At 36.8% G+C, this 12705-nt stretch overlaps 1 protein-coding gene across 1 annotated transcript in view; it reads right to left on the bottom strand.

The window, feature by feature from the left end:
* Positions 1-396: 396 nt before the first annotated feature.
* The window catches only part of LOC126293343 (D-ribitol-5-phosphate cytidylyltransferase-like), a 68302-nt gene continuing 55993 nt past the window's right edge, over positions 397-12705 (bottom strand). The window contains exon 7 of the mRNA XM_049986535.1: positions 397-6710. The gene's annotated coding sequence lies outside the window, so the exon portion shown is untranslated. The remainder of the gene's footprint in view (positions 6711-12705) is intronic.

Raw genomic sequence — 12705 nt, 5'->3', positions numbered from 1 at the left:
ACCATTATCCGTAATGCAAATTGCAGAACTCTTTCTGCTCATTAACCAGTGCATGGATACTACATATGTAAGTATCAGAATGTCAGTAGCAAGATGTATACTTTAATCTACTCAGCCCCAAAGCTGATTTGGGCAAAATAATAATAATAATAATAATAATAATATGTGGATTGGTAAGCCAATGGGGAAAAATTAGTTATACTGATGTCTGATTGTGTTAGGGCAAATTCAGGACTGAGATAAATAAGAAAGCAGCTGTCATGGGACTATCAAATGCACCAGGAGAGTGCTTCTCCACTAAGCTTTGGATACTCATAATTGGGAAAATGATGCAGCATCAGCAAGTAAAATTGTGTTGCTTGTAAAAAAGTGACACACAATATTACATTTCCACCCACCACCCCCACCCCAACCCCCCCCCCCCCCTTTTTGGGGTTGGAGTAATGTCTGTAGTTGGTGTTACATCATCGCAATTAGAATGAAGAAAACCACATTGTAATTATTTTTCCATTTTATATACATCAGCCTCAGGTGACTCAAGGTGACTTCAGGCTGATATACTGTGTGTCCCTCCTAAAAGTCGTAATTCACATTTTCTCTGAAGATATTTGCAATGTGTAGATGGAGTAGGCCCAAAATAAATACTGCTCATCATGTCTTTCACATGATGCCCAGTTTTAGCAATATGAGTTAACAGGGACAGTAAAACAGGAAGAATAACCAGTACTCCACCAGCAAATGAGCAGTGCTGCTACATGACAGTAACAGTCAGCACGAGCCAGGCTGACAAACGAGTCATTGCTCGAGTACTGGTTATTCTTCATGTTTTACTGTCCCTGTTAATACATACTGGTAAATTAATATCACACTAGATTAATTTGCAACTACACCATCTAATAGGCATGTGAAATTCCAGTTTAAAAATCATTAAGTTTTCGGTAGGAAACAAACCAATGCTATCCACTGACACTGGACTTCGCATGAAAGACATTATGAGTGGTATTGGTTTGGGCTGACTTCACCTACACATTGTAAAAACAAAACTACAAATACCTGCTGAAACACAAGAAAAAATGCACCTGATGGATCTTTGGAGGCACACAGTATATATCATCAAAAATTATGATTAGATCACTGTTACCATAAGGCAGCACATCTGGTCTGTGTAACTACCCTCCTCCTCTATCTCCGTGTGTTTGACAATTTATAGGAACAGAGGAATAGCTTGAGTGTGTGTGTCACATAATAAGCTGAATTATGTGATGCTCTGTTACTTCATTTGGAAGAGAATTTACTTGAAGACTACTGGTAAAAACAACAAAAGATTTCTTGACAAAGATAAACATGATAATATTTTTGGTTAAATGTGGATGATAAATAGTCCAGATTAGAAGATAATAGAGGTTTTTGAAATCTGTTACTACAGGAGAATGCCAAACACTCATTGGGTATATGAGGCAACCAGTGAAGTGCTACTGCACTGAATTGGGAAGAAAAGAAATTTATGTCTCAGCTTGATTAAAAGATGAGATCAGTTGATAGCACACATACTGAAACATCACAGAATCATCAGTTTGGTAATGGAGAGAACTGATGTGGGTAACAATTGTAGAGTAGGCAGTTGCAAATTGATGTAGGATGCGGTAGTTGTGCAAAAAGATGAAGTGACTTACACAGGGCAGACTAATAAGAAGGGCAGTGTTGACCAGTCATTAGACTGACAATCATAAGAAGTAATACTATTCAAATATCTTCACCTTCAAGCAGTATACCACAGGAGGTGTGTGTAATGTCCAAAAGCACATATATAGCTGCCAAAAAAGTGCTTAGGACACAGCTGACTGAATAGAAACATAATCAGCACTTCTACAAAAAATTAAATACTTTGTGAGCCTGACACTCTTCTTGAGACTGACACAAAAATAACTATTACACAAATTACACAACATCTTTGCATATTATGGATCAATGTAGAAACTTGCTGTCCATCCTCTCTGTGTGTATTCACTATCTGATTACTTTTGGAAATCTGTAACTTGCCGAGAATAAGTATCTCAGGCTGATCAAAATAGCACCTTGCAGACATCACTTCGAGATTAATCTCAAAACACTTTGCACAGTTATGTAGCCAACAATATTACAATACCAGCCCCGGTCAGTACCTTTTCCTCATGTGGAAGCTGCAGCAAAACTGTAGCTCAGCTGGTGAGACGCTAATATCAGTGTGTTACAAAGAATATAGCAAATATGCCACGAGCACAGTGGAACATTTATACACACAAAATCCAGTCTTGTAGAAAATTTCTTAAACCAGATACTTTTCAGTAAATATAAAGTGAACATCTTAAACAATAAATAGACATTAGAATATTCTCTCACAAACAAGAATAAAATATCATCAGCTGAGGCTCAACAGATTTAGTGAAAATTGATTGTCAACACATTGAGACAAAAACCAAGGGATAACCATTTATTTTAAGACATAACACATTCATTACTCAGTCTTTTTTTGTGTTATAATTTGACTCATATAATTAATTGCACATGTGTCATCTGTCCGGCTATTTTTACCAAGGAATCTAATTTTTGTGTGTTCTGCACTTCACATATTGCCACACTGATATGAGTCTTAAATGAGCTGCCATTTTCTTTTCATGTAATGCAAGAAAGTTAGTGCTGAAGGATACCGTTTTGACCTATATGTGGTCCTGTTATTATGGGATCTATTATATCTCCCATGACTCTACTCCACCCCAACTGTCGTTTCTAATTTTATAATCTACAAGGGTCATTTCATAAATAATCTTAGATACTGTGATTGATGAGGATCAACAACTATGCATTAAAGTGCAAACTACTAGATGAAGAAAAAATCCAATTAAAATCCAGTGATATGAGTAACTTTTATGGTCAGTTAACATGGGGCTACAGTACACTTTCTCACTGGACTAATCATTTTCGTGAAGGTCGTGTGAGTGTTGAAAATGAACCGAGACCATTAATCTCAAACTATCAACGGGGTAATGTAGTGTGAAGCTTGTGGCTGGTGTTCTCAAAGGAGAATGGAGCGCATCACGCGAGTAAATTTCTGACACTCTATGATTTCTTTGTGATAGGTCCCTCAGTACTTGAGTACTGAACTGAAGTGCAAACACCTAGTCATCATAACCTTTCCAAAAAGAGAGATTTAACACTGAAGATCACGCTTTCTTGCACCAAATTGTTACTACTGATGATATGTGGCTTACATGCTTTGAGCACGAGTTGGATGAGTGGCGAGTACAAGACTTCTCTGTGTCTCAAAAAATTCCATCAAACTCTAAGGTCAAGCAATAATTAGAGTCCAACGTTTCCGCCGAGGCCAGGTTACTCGTTCACCATGACAGTGTTTGCCCGCCCATACAATGCCAAAGTTATAACTCAAAAGCTGTGCCAATACAGGTGGAAAGTGTTACCTCCAGCTCCCTACAGTCCTTTCATTAGTCCACTGTCTTTGACTAATTCCCAAAGTTGAAACAATTTTGCATACATCTCTGTGAGAGCTTGGTGCATCTGCTACATGGGCCATTAGTCAGCTGAACGAAGTCTGTGTGTCAGATGAAACTGTAAAACTTTCCCAACACTGGGACACGTCGGTTATAAGCACGAAGACTATATTGGGGCACTGTAAAGCAGCAAAGTCAAAAAAACTTTACACAGAAACATATTTAAAAAACTGCCATGTTTAAGAAATAACCCTCGTAAAGTGTTCATGACTGATGTACCTTTTATTTCATGCTTCAAAGCTTCATTTTAAAATCTTTAGGAACTCACTGGGAAAATTTTCTAAGTAACATTCATTTTCTCTGGTGAGTTTTTGGTATAGGAGCTGAGTTGTTTTTTCCTTGTGAGTGGAGTTGGAGCCAGATAGCCGAGAGCAACTTGTGCTTCTTTACTTCTTGCAATGGCAGTCAATGTGTGTGCACTAATGACAAAATACTTCAGTGCGCTAGTTTAAATGATGCATACAAAGAAACAGTGTGAACCATTCTAGTGGAGAACTGCAAGTTCAGCAATGATCGAAAGGGTGGCACTCAAAATATCAACTCGAATGGGTAGACACGATAACTCCTATCCTTCTATTACTGTCTCCTCCCAATGAAGGAACTACTGCTTCAGAAAACTAGGATAGAGTTGCATATTTTATATGCGCCTATCAGCAATTTCCCATTTGATACTGGGATACCAACCAACACATAAAGTAAATGAAAATTTCACTGCAAGTTTCCAACATTCAATGCCTGCCACAACACCAAGTGAACTCTACTGACTCATTATCATTTTAGAACTTCTAACAGAGGACCACTGTTTATTTATGTGTGGCACTTGTAATGCAAAGTTGCATTATTCCCAAAAATTGACATGTGATATTGTAGTAAGCTGTTGTGCTGGGTCACAAAAATAACACAGGAATCTTCATGTCTTTCAGTGTTCCTTATAGTTTATAGTCTTCAATTACCTGCCTCAATCTACAAAAATATATCTGTCTTCCCAAGCACTGTAGTTTTCGAGTCAAAATCCTAGTGACTGTAGGGAATGGAGAACAGAAACAGTGGCCCCCTTCATAAAGCCACCTCCTGTTAAGTTAAATTTCCAACAAAATACATTTTTTTGTGCAAAGTTCAGTTTTCAGCAACTTCCACTTTCTTAATTAACATAACTACAACACAGAACTATATTACTAGCACTAAATGCAGAAATTTCTTTTATCTAGATGTCAGTAGTGCTGACTAAATATTATAATTATCAGTCTAACATATTTAAAAATATACAACAATTTTAAAAAGACAAACAAGACATTTGTAAAAGTGACACTGAAATCAAGGGACGGGACTGTTACACCTGTAGAGGAACAAATCACAGTACATATTCTCGCAGATTCATGTCTAGTGGCCCAGGTACCACATCTGGTTTATTTCAGAACTGGCCACTTTTCAAGTTCTGCAATCATTAACAGCTGTCCCTTCTGCATCCAACATTTTCTTTAGCTTTGAGCCGCTGAAATAGCATTCAAAATCCTGAAATTTTAGCTTAGATCAGCTATAATCGAGCTTTTAACTTTATTATAAAGTAATATAACTGCAGCACGAATATTAAAATTTTTAATGGAAACAGCATTCAAAATCTAGCAATTTTTGCTAGTCCAGCTGTATTCGAGCTCCTAATAATGTGGAACTTCATAAAAATTATTGCTGTGAAGAAGTTTTGTAATTAATCTTTTTAGACTACAACAATGTGTTGTACTCTCAATGGCAGGAAAATTTATCAATATTTTCTCATCACTTTATTTTGTACTGTGGTTTCCTCACCACACTGATCACCAGGAAAATCTCTAGAGCAAAATATACATGAAATATAATAATCTGAATTATATGTTGTGTGCTAAAACACTACTCTATAACACATCCAATATTTGCTGCTGGCTTCAGTGTTAAATTCCAATAATTTTAACATCAAAAAATAAAGGAAGGAAGACAAGCACATACATCGCATCTCTAAGGTCTGTTGATGAATTGACTCTCATACAATATATACAATTGTATTCAATGATTAATATAAGTAAATCGACATATAATCTCATTCCTTTCAGGAGTCACAAGAAGCTACAGAAAAATAGAACTCCATCATTTGCAGTTAGTGTAAACATTAATATAAGTGTAAACTACAAAGAAAAATTAACCAACATCCATGTAAATATATGGTATTTTACCCGTTTCAAGTTTCAGTTAAACAGACTTTACATCCAGTTTACATTAATATTATACAGCTACTTCGAGACACATATTCTACATTTGTAATACACACCAATAACATTATGCAGGCATGAATTAGCAGCTACACCACCTATCTACTGAATATTACTTTATAACATTTACTACATAAACAAGACACTTATATGTCAAAATGAGACTTGCCAAAAACCTACAAATACATTTACAAAGCACACCACATTAATACTGTGGCATTCTATGACACTAACAGTCTGACATATCAGGGGCAATTTCAGGAGGGATCCAACTAATCTTTTTTTTTCCTTTTTTTTTTCTTTCTTCCTCTCACACTACAGGCTGCCAAAAGACAAACCAAAAAAAGGTCCAGTAAAAAGTGAATAAGACCATTTTCTCAAACACTGATGGGACTGCACATGTATCAGGTACAGCACATAATGCCTCTTCATTACTATAACATGTTAAAAATTGAGTGAGATCCTTCAAACAGATTCAATGTTTTGGTACAACTCCAGCTATTTGTGCAGCTGGGAATACAATCCAGATCTTACAAATAACAAAATTAATTTAAATGAATTAAGAAGTAATTGTCTATTACTGCAGTCCAATATTGTATAAATGTGTATCATGAAATGCGATAATAAGTATGCTCTTAACAAAGTTTACAAAATAATATGTAGCAGCAAATTTTTCAACTTTCGAACATCTCTGAAAGAACTAAATTCATAAGTTTTGATATTCATTAAACATTCTTACCACAAAGCCTTTGTAAGAAAAGAACAGTTGAAAATAATATTACAAAAATAAATACAGAAAAAGTAGCAGAAAGTTCCCCCCACGCGTCCTCGCTATGCTGTCTCGGGTCTCTCTCATTGACGTGTCCTGCACAGCTTTCTCATCCAGTTCACATAAACCCAATTCCTGTATCTTCTCTTTTTCTGCCTGAAAAGGAAACTTCATTTTTGAATTCCTCCTAGCTTACAGCTGTCTTAGAAATATACATTTCTGTATTTGTACTTGGTTGTAGTTTTCCCACAATTATTCTTATGGATTATAGGCTAACTGTCCTTCACTTTAAGGAGACAAGCTGCCAAGGCAGTTTCAGTTTAATATGATGTACTACTGTGCACTAATTTTCAACTACGTGATTGGAGGAGCAGGTAACAGAGCACAAACAGTAGTTATTTCACATTGGACTGTTTGGAAATGATGACACACTTGAGACAGTGCAGAAAGCATTTCAGAAATACTTAGAACAGGGTGAAACCTGTCGCTGGGTTAATCCTGGTCCACGTAGAAAACAAAACACAGGCTACATAGCACAGGTAGATGCATCAGGTCTTGAACTTTGAGGTAAAACAAACCAGCCTGTTAGTAGCCAACGAGCACTCTATGTACTGACACCTGACAATGGTAAAGAAGCAGGAAGACATCATAATGCTGAAAAATTGGAGACTTAAGTTGCTGTAGACATGCTTTTTGCACGCTGAGCTGAGCACTGTGTCATTACCATCTGATGCGTCTACCTGTGCTAAGTAGCCTGTGTTTTGTTTTCTACCTGGGCCAGGATTAACCCAGAGATAGGTTTCACCCTGTTCTGAATATTTCTGAAATGCTTTCTGCACTGTCCCCTTCTGTTGCGCTAAGATTTTTTGCCGCTGAGACGTACATTATTCTAGCTGCAAACACTAGTTTCTGACTGTGAAGCCTGTCTGGAAATTACCAGCCATTACAAATCTGCACTTTCCCTTCAGTAGTTTCTGATCCAATTTTGGTAACCCAATCCAATTTCAGTATAAATCAGCAGTTTAGTGTTCCTTAATAGCTGCATGTCTATAGCACCTACTGTAATGCATGTATTCTTCACCTATTAAGTAAAGATTTGATTTCAGTTAAATGCACATTTTTTTTCTTACTTTCTGTTAGTGTTCAGATTATACAGTTCCATAATTTATGAGGCGTGAAGACCATCAGCAGTGTACTAGGTTGGTGCATAAGTTCGTTGTGTTTTCGTTTTGAATGTTCCCGGTTGCTATGGGCCTAAGTGTCACAAAAGTTTTGGGTCTACGGGTTCAGCAACACAAAGTGGGACACACATATAAATAACTTGTCTAGAAAACTATCATCTGTGTGCTATGGCCCAAGAATTTTAAAGGCTACAACAAGCAAAACAACAGTACTGCAGGCATACTATGCACAGTTCCACTCATTAGTCCGATATGGGATCGTTTTCTGGGGATACTCAACTTACAGTGTACAGGTTTTTAGAATGCAAAAAAGAGCTCTAAGAATAATTTGTGGCATTAAAAAGATGGAGTCCTGTAAATCCCATTTTATTGAGCTTGGTGTTCTAAATGTTCCAAGTTTATTCATTTATGAAGCTATCTTGTAGTACTAGAGGGAAATCAAATATACATAAAAATATCACAGAACAACCACCTATCAGAGGAGTATAATTAACATTGGTGTAATACTACACAATAAGATACCAGAGGGAATAAAAAATGCTACTCATCCAATATTTAAAGCTAAACTAATGGCATTTCTAATAAAGCACTGTTTCTGAATATGTAACAAAATTAACTGTAACAGGTACCTATTTTTAATTTGCCTACTATTTTGCTAATACTATGTATTATTGTAACTTATCTTTGACCTGTCCAATATAAATTGTACAATTTGCCCTGTATGATAAAACTAGACCAATAACAAATCACATCAAATTTATCAATTATCATTTTTTATTTGTAGTTGCTGTTTGATTTCGCGTGTTGTCATTTGAAAACAGTGAGTGGAGCTGTGGATGCTACAAATGCCATGCCAAGTGCAGAAATCAGAACATTTCCAACACATCCTTCTGTCTGAGAACAGTAGAGAGGTGACAGCAGCAGAGGTAACCAGAAACATTTGTGCCTTGTATGGGGATAATGCCAGTGCACAGAGCCCAGCAAGAGAATTTTTTTCTTGTTTTAAGGAGGCTCCTTTTTAACATTAGTAACTCTTCATGTTCAGGAAAACCTTCAGGGTTTGATGAAGATCATTTAAACAGACTAATCCACAATGATTTATGTCAATGCACTCAAGTACTGGCACAGTTGATGAACCGTGATCATTCCACCATTATGCAACATTTGAATGCGAGAGTAAGGTTTCAAAAATTGGATGTATCGGTACCACATGCTCTAAGCCAAAATCCAAAAAATCAGCAGGTGGCCATATGTGCGTCTCTGCTTGCTCGTCATCAATTGGCTCGTGAACAACACTGACTGTTCCTACCCTGTATCATTACTCGTGATGAGAAATGTTGTTTTTATGCTAAAGTACAATAAAAGAAAGGAATAGTTGAACCCAAGCAAAGCAGCAACTTCCCGTACAAAAGCTGTGCATATCCACAAGAGATAATGTCTTGCATCTGGTGGAACAGCAATGTGGTGTATTATGTGGTGTATTATGAATTGCTTCCCTGAGGTGTAACAATCACTGCTGACATTTATTATCAACAACTGAGACATCATGTAGACACAATCTGAGAACAATGACCAGGAAGACCATGTGAAATGATGCTAATCCATGATAACATCTTCCCACATTATGCTAGACTGACAAAAACCACTGTAAAGGCAATAGGTTGGGAAGTCATTCGTCACCCACCTTATTCCCCTGATCTTGTGCCCTCAGAGTTTCACCTTCTGCTCTCTTTTGAACATACTTCAAGGAACTCCCTTTCCAGATCAAAATGCACTCTGAACATAGCTTGATGAGTTCTTCACCTCAAGACCACATGATTTCCACACTTGCAGAATCAAAAAGTTCCCCCAGCATTGGCAGAGAGTTGTTAATTGTGAAGGAGAATATATTATTGATGACTAATTTCTTTTTAGTGTTTATTAAACATGCAGAACAATGCTACACATTCATGCACCAACCCAATAGTTTTTTCTTTGCATTGTTTATGAAGTCAAAACCATTATGTTACTTTATACAGTGAACAAAATACAGTGACTGTCTGTGACATTGCTCTCATTTGTTGTGAACCAAATAAAAAACTTTCTAACTTAATTTTTATTGTATCATGAAACTTATTTTCTTGCTTTGGGAATGATTTTTCTGTAATATGTACAATATGTAAACAGCACATATATTGCACAGTCGAAAGCATGCGGATGCTGAGAAATTTTCCAACACGTTTCTTAAATCTCCAGTACATTTTTGTCTGTAATCTGCTACATGAAACCAGTCATAAGACTGAAGTAAAAAATGTAGGACATAGTTCACTGTCAGTAATGTTTTGTAACTTTAATATAATTTTCAAAATTGAGCACACATAATCCTAGACGTTCATCTTCTCCTGTGTGTTTTATGATACAGTGATTTGTCCATAGGCAGCCACAAACTAAAAGATGTGTGTGGGTCTGAACAGTTTATATGGAATGATACATTTCATGTGCAACTGTGCAATAAAATCATCAAGGGCATGGAAATCAAAGGGTATGAATATTTTTGGATGGTATATGAATAATTCCATATAAATATATGACAATTCATTATTTTGCAATATTTAACGCAATGTTTGCTGTACTTTTAGTTTAGTGTAATTCTCAAACAAAACAGACCTCACAGCACTTTGTACCTCCAATTTGTGTATTTATCAGCACAGTAACTATCTGAATACATACCTGAATACATGCTTTAAAGTTTTAAACTTAGTTGTGTAAATATTTTCACATTAAGTTTGTATATTTTCCATCCTTTCCTCTACGGCACTCCAATGTGGCATTGCCTAATGCAAACTGGGTCAGTTTTCACCTCTATGGTCTAGTGATTAACACCACCAGCTACTGACCAAGTGATACCAAGCTTGATTCCTGGCAATTGCCATGTACTTTTCTGCAATGGTAATGTCTGAAATAGGGTCCAGTCAAAGCTGCAATGCCAAATGGAAAGCCATGTGAACAAATAATTAGCAAGATCGAAACACAAGGTGTTGGAGTGACTTTAAAATTGAAATGTTTGTATCATACTGGCAAACACGAGTCATTTACTTGAGTGTAACCCTTGACTTTGCCAGCACGACAAGAAATTTTTATGCTGTTAATTGTCTGTTCTTCCAGTAACCTGGAAAACACTGCATCTGCACTTACTGGATATGGTATACGCTGTTAGATTACACCTTCTTAAATAGTATTGTTGTATGAGAATGCCATCATCGCTGTAATTACAAATACTTTTTATGGACAGTTTCAAAGAAATGCCACAGATTCACATTACCTACGTTACCTCATAATCAAGGAAGTAAAGAGTCGATGAAAAATATGAAGGGAAGGCAGGGTGTACATGCACACAACATAAAAAAAATTACCAAGTTTCCCAACTAAAAATGTACTTTTTCCCACATGAAAATACATTTCTTCCAAGGTGAAAAGTACACTTTTTCCATGGTGAGTGTCAATATATTTTACCTTGGAGCTGTAAAAATATCAATCCTTTGAATGGTAAAGGTTTTACACACCAGTTTGGAATTTCAGAAAACGAAACATCATTTTATGATGTGCTACATATTTTTGTATTCATATTATGAAAGTATAGATTCTGAAGTTAGTTTCTGAAGCTTTGAAATTGAGACTGAAACACGCTTTTGTAAGCCAGTCATAGCACATGTCACATGATCTCGCCAGCCAATGACAGCAGATATTCAGAGCATAGGACACGTCACGTAGTCAGCCAATAGCAACATCACTGTTAAGAAGTGTGAAAACACAAATAGGAAAAGTTAATGGTTTAAATTAATGTACATAGTGTAGCTACAAGGAAAGTTAAGCCTTCACATACAATATTCGTCATGAAGATTAATAAGCTACAAGAAAAGCTAAGCTTTCACATATAATATTGGTCTTTATTGCACTTTAAGATACGTCATACAAATATGCCAGTAAAATTTTAAATAATGACATTAATGTCTGGCCTTCTGGGATCGAAATACTTCTAAGTGTCTAGTCCTCAATGTGTTAAGTTTTAAATGAGAGTCAAATGCTCTGTAATTTATAAACTGAAACAAGGACTCATCTGACCCAGTTACAGTTTTCCAGCCATTTGGAATCCAACCCATACAGTCACAAGCCGAGAAGAGGCACTGCAAGCGATGCCGTGCTGTTAGTGAAGGTGCTCACGTCAGTCATTTGCTGCTGTAGCCCATCAATACCAACTTTCACTGCACTGACCTAACAGATATGTTCGTTGTACATCACACGTAAATTTCTGTGGTTATTTCACACAGTGCTGCTCGTCTATTACTTCTGACAATTCTATGTAAACACAGCTGCTCTCGGTCATTAAGTGAAGGCCGTCAGCCACTGTGTTGTCCGTGGAGAGAAGTAATGCCTGAAACTTGGTATTCTCAGCTCACTCTCGGCACTTCGGATCTCAGAATATTGAATTCCATAGCAATTCCAAAATGGAATGTCCCACGCATCTAGCTCCAATTACCATTCCGCATTCAGAGTCTGTTTCTGATGCGATTATGGGTATAATCGCGTCAGAAACCTTTTCGCACGAATCACTGGAGTACAAGCACTTGTTGGAAAAACCTTTTCATGTGAATCATCTGAGTACAAGCACTTGCCTGCAAAAGTCAAAGGTCCCGAGTTCGAGTCCTAGTCTGGCACACAGTTTTATTTAATCTGCAAAAAAAGTTTCATTTTGGCACACGCTCCACTGCAAGTGAAAATTTCATTCTGGAGCACGAGTACAAATGACAGCTCTGCCAAAGCACAGCCCTTTTATACAATGTGTATGCAGTCTGTATATTTGCGTTTCACTGTCCCATGATTTCCACCACCTCTGTGTACTTTGCACTTTCAATTAATTGACTGTCGGCTGGCCTACTTGCACAGATGCATGCCACCCTAGTATTGTTTAACAGAAAATTATTATATTCACG

The sequence above is a fragment of the Schistocerca gregaria genome, chromosome 10 (assembly GCF_023897955.1).
Source record: "Schistocerca gregaria isolate iqSchGreg1 chromosome 10, iqSchGreg1.2, whole genome shotgun sequence".
NCBI lineage: Eukaryota > Metazoa > Arthropoda > Insecta > Orthoptera > Acrididae > Schistocerca > Schistocerca gregaria.
Note: the sequence above shows the minus strand (reverse complement) of the source record. Positions and strands in the feature narration are given on the sequence as shown.